This window comes from Peromyscus maniculatus, chromosome 1 (genome assembly GCF_049852395.1).
Source record: "Peromyscus maniculatus bairdii isolate BWxNUB_F1_BW_parent chromosome 1, HU_Pman_BW_mat_3.1, whole genome shotgun sequence".
NCBI lineage: Eukaryota > Metazoa > Chordata > Mammalia > Rodentia > Cricetidae > Peromyscus > Peromyscus maniculatus.
In genome coordinates, this window is record NC_134852.1 from 165,472,124 (window position 1) to 165,477,513 (window position 5,390).

Below are 5,390 nucleotides of genomic sequence, written 5' to 3' on the forward strand. Positions count from 1 at the left end.
TATGTTAAAGTTAAAACTTTCTTTCTTGATTAGACAGAAAAGGGGAAGTGCTGTGGAATATCATTCTGTATGCTGTGAATATGTGTTGCTCTGATTGTTTGATAAATAAATGCTTATTGACCAGTAGACAAGCAGGAAGTATAGGTGGGGTAAGCAGATGAGGAGAATTCTGGGAAGAGGAAGAGATGACTCAGGTGTCATCAGCCAGACACAGAGGAAGCAAGATGACAAGGCAGAATTGAGAAAAAATACCAAGCCATGTGGCTAAACATAAATAAGAACCATGGGTTAAATTAAGTGTAAGAGCTAGTAAGTAATAAGCCCAAGCTAATGGCCAAGCAGTTATAATTAATATAAGCTTCTGAGTGATTGTTGTATAAGTGGGCCACAAGACTGCAGAAACCAGGCGGGACACAGGAAAAACTTCTGGCTACATTCATTCATCTGTTAATGAAAATTCTGGTTGTTTACAATTTATGGCTACTATGAATAGAATAGAAATGAACATAGTTAAGCAAGTGTCTCTATGGTAGGATGAAGCATCTTTAGAGTATATGTCCAAGAGTTGAATAATTAGATTTTGGTATAATTAGATCTTGAGTTAAATTGATCTCCATCTTCCTGAAGAACTGATATTTTTATTTCCATAGCGGTTATGTGAGTTTGCACTCCCACCAGCAATGGATAAGTGCTGCCTCTACTCTAGATCTTTCCAAGAGGAGCCATCACTTATTTAGTTGACCTTATCCATTTTTATAAGTGTAAGATGAAATCTTAAATTAATTTTGATTTGGATTTTCCTGATGACTAAGGATGTTGAACATTTATTTAAGTATTTCTCATCCATTTGAGTTTCCTTTTGGGGGGGTATCCTGTTTTTATCTCTACCTCATTTTAAAATTGGGTTATTTGCTTTCTTGATATCCATTGTTTTAATTGATTTATAGATTTTGTATATTTGTTGTAGGATACTTGGTTGCACTGCGTCATTCCTAGAATGTGCTAATAAAGTTATCTTTGAATTAGGTGGCAGAGCCAGTGACTAACTGATCAGAATTAATCATAGAAAAGCCAGAAATATGGATAAGGAATATGGACAGGAAGGGGAAGGGAGGGACTTGGAATTTGCCTACTCTCTTTAATCTGGGATGTGTGGAGAAAATAGGCGCTGTCTGGGTCTCCAGTAAGAAAAGAAAGATAAGTTGGTCACCCCTCCTTTGATTCTTTGATCTATAAAGTTTTCATCAAAATAACTGACTCTGGATTTTTTTTAATGGTAATAGAGTAATTTAGCAAAACACAACATTTTGGCACCCAATGCAGAGCATAGCTTCTGCAGCTGCCACTTCTCTGTGCCACTGTAGCCAATCCTCAATGTCACAACCACTGCTTGGGCAGATTACCCTCACCACTACTGTATCCCTTAATGTTGCAGGGTCTGCAGTCACTGGAATCACAACATGGTTTTGCAACTGCCAAAGTTGCAACTTCCTGTCATAGGCTCTGTCATCCAGGTGGCCCCCATGCGCTCATATGCCATACTCTTACTATAGGGAAAAGTGGCTGGTAAAAGAAAACCACCCTAATTCTGGAGCCCAGAACCAGAAAAAGATGGCTCAGATAAGGCCAGTAAAAGAAACATAGTTTGGTTCAAATCAGGGCCATCTCTGCCTCTGGCCAACTGACTTGTAAAACCAACCAATCACAGAGCAGGAATGTAGCACCCTAGCCCTGGGGACCAGGACCAGGGAAAGAAATACAGCCTGGGTTTGGGACCTGAGCTAGAGAAATGAACCAAGGACAACATGCCCTAACTTTGAAACCAGTACCAAAGAAACACTCTTGGTCCCTACAATCAGAGTTGGTGAAAGAAATGTGCCCTGGCCTTAGAATTAGTGTCAAAAAGCCAAGAAAGTCCAGTGAAAGAAACGCAGTTTGGCTCTGAAATCAGGGCCACCTCTGTCCCTAGACAACAAAACTGGCCAGTCACTGGGTAGAAAAAAACTAACCAATCACTGGTTGACTCTGGCCCCAAGACATCCTCTATTAACCGCCCTACCTGGTCAGTTGTGAGTTGTTCTCTACACCCTGGTAGAGGCAGCTACTCTCCTGGACTCCCCCTTCCCAAATAAATCTCTTTCTCAAAAGAGTTTTGGGTGTGAAGGTCTTCATTCTCTGGCATAGAGAAGATCCTTGCTAAGACTCCCTCAATGGACAAAGCAAGGGAGAGCTGAAAGAGCTGGAACAGTAACACTTTTCTCAAGAGCCAGAGGACATTGCTACCATCTCCCACAACACCAGGTATAGCCCGACTCTCCTGAACAGTCAGGATACCCTTCCCTGCAGAGCTCCTGGCAGTTCCAGGCCTGATTTACTGAACAGTTAGGACACTCTTCCCTGCTGAAGCAGTTCCAGGACTGACTCTCCCAAGCAGTCAGAAAAACTTCCCTTCTAGGGCTGAGCTCTCTCTTTGCAACTCCAGCCATCAGAATTATGCTAAACAATTCCAGGTGTCTGGGATACCTTAAGGGCAGTGCTGTTCTGAGTAGCTCGAAGTATCTGGAATACGTTGCCCTCCAGGGCTGAACTGTCTCTTTGCAGCTTCAGCCATCAGAGCTGTCCTAAGCAGCTCAAGGTGTTGCCTGATGCTCCAAGTAGTCAGGATACCTTTCCCAGAGTTGCAGAACTCACATTTTGGTCCCAAAACCTGAGATAAAACCCACAGAGTTGAAACAAATTTACTTACACTTACCTCCTAGCACATGGGCTTCTCTTGCCACAATCCCCCTTTGTCCACTCCCCAGTGATGCGATGCCAGATCAGCTGCCTGTGGTGATATTTTATTTGTGCTGAAATGTGGTGATATTTTATTTGAGTTTTAATAAATAAAGCTTGCCTGGAGATGAAAGGAAAAAGGCCATCCATTATAAGTAAACAAAGAAGTCAGGCAGTGGTAACACATGCCTGTAATCCTATCACTTGGCCAGGTGTGTTGGCACATGCCTTAAATTCCAAAATTATGGAGGTCTATAGTTCTATACAGATAGACAGGAAGTGACAGAGCTGGGTAGGAGAGGAAGATATGTAGCTGAATGGAGAGAGCAAATCAGTTGGCAGAACAGAAAGACAATAAAGGCATGGGTAGACAGGAAGTAACTCACATTTGGAATCTGCAGAAATGGCGAGGTAAGGTTGGCTGATGGTTTTCCCTATTTCCCTGGTCTATCCTAGGTTTTTACCCTTCACTGATATATCTGCCTTTTTTTAAATTTAATAAAACCATTTAGAAAATCATCTACAGCTGCCTTGACACCCACTCGTGCCCACTCAGGCTTCTGCTGCTGCTGCTGCTGCTGCTGCTGCTGCTGCTGCTACAAAACCTGGCTCCAGTGTTGCTGCTATTGACCCTGTGGATAAACTGAAAAGTCGGAAGATCTGGTGAAACACCTGGGAAATCTTAAGAAGGGAATTTGGTTATATTTAAAAAATCTTTTCGACATTAAGAATAGAGAATAGAGAATATCACAAAGCATGGAATTAGGACTCTTCATAATGCCCATATGAATGGCTTAAAAAAGAAAAATGAACAGATAACTGACTTAGCTGAGATTGACATAATGCCAATTATAGTTACTATCAGCTTGTTAAATCATATTATATCCTTAAAAAGGTGATTTGATAACTGTGCCAAATATAAGAAATTAACTGATAAGATACAAGTCTCACAAGACTTACTCCTAATAAGATACAAGCCCTAGAATGAACCACCAATGAAAACAAGAAATACACTCAGACACAGACTGAGGAATTTAGACAAGAACCTACTGCATCACTGCATGGTGAAACTGAAGACTAGTGGCCCAATTACCAAACCAACCTTAGTTTATCCAGTTACTATACAAGAATGACAAGCAGATGATAGATAGCCCTGAAATTATGCAAAAGTTAAATGAAATCCTATAGAATTTTTAGATTTGAGGAGATTTAAGGAAGTGATCATTTCATGTGATATGCATTCACCCTATGTGAAGCAGAAAATTAAATTCATGAGGAACTAAGATCAGAATTATCCCCCAAGACTGGAAAGTTTTGGCAGCAGCAATATTGGAATCTGACCCTCAGTTACAATGGCAAGCATTGTGAAAATAGGAAGCTCAGGCCATAGAACATCAAAATAGGGCTGGAGGTATTGATATTTCCAAGACCAATTTCTGAGTTTCAATTCAGCCCATATGCTGAATTTTGAAGACAGGATATACTTGATGATTACATCTTGGCTTTATGTCATTTTTCAGCTTTGAATGTTTGAGACAAGGTTACAGAATCAGGAAAGAGATCTGAGAATTTTATTACAATTATACAAGGCCCACAAAAAGCATTTACTATTTTTTTTAACAAAGATTGACTTCAGCTGTAAATAGAGTAGTATCAGGTCCAGAAATCAGATGAATATTAATTGAATGTTTGACTTTCAAAAATGCTAATTCATAATACAGAAGGGTAATTAGGCTTTGAAAAAAAGACCAGCATCAATAAATGAATTGACTAGAATACAGCTGATATTGAATCTCATACTTATGATGCTACTTTTATAAGAGATGATTTCTAAAAATATTTTAAGAAAGATAAAAATGTCAAATGTTTTAATTGTGATAAACAATGCCATTTAAAATAGATTGTAGGTAAGGGGTGCCTGGAAACAATGTTTTTTCTAGAGATAATCCAAACAGAAGTCTTCAGTCTTCTGGAGTATGCAGAAAGTATGGCAAAGGCCAGGATTGGACTAGTGAATGCTGATCAACAAGGGACGGGCAAGACAACTATTTGCCATCAGGAAATGACTTAGGGGGCTCTCCCAATATCAATATAAAATTTAGTTCAATCATTCCCTGTCAGCATTGGAGAAACTCATCCATAGAGGAAGTAAAAGACTAAATGCCTGTTTTTGCAAACCAGACTGCTCTGGATGTATCCAAGGACAAAAGAACTTCAGTTGATTAAAAAAAATCAGGAGAAACAAACAAACAAAAAAAAAACCCAAGTATTTTGACAAACTTCTATAAATGATCACAGACCAAAGCCAAAAATACAAATAAATGACATTGTAATTGAAGGTTTAGTATACATAGAAGCAGATGTAACAGCAATGTCACCAAAATTGTGGCATGCATTTGACCTCATCAAGTGGTAAATATTCAACATCTAGGCATTGGAACGTTATCTCAGGCAAAACAAAGTACAAGGTGGGTCAAGTGTACAGGGCTAGGAAGACATAAAATTAAAATTAAAAGCCATATGTAGCTAACAGTGAATTTATGGAGACATGATTTGTTACAATAATGAAAACACAAATTAACATTCCTCCAATTGCAGAAGCAAACCGTAAAATA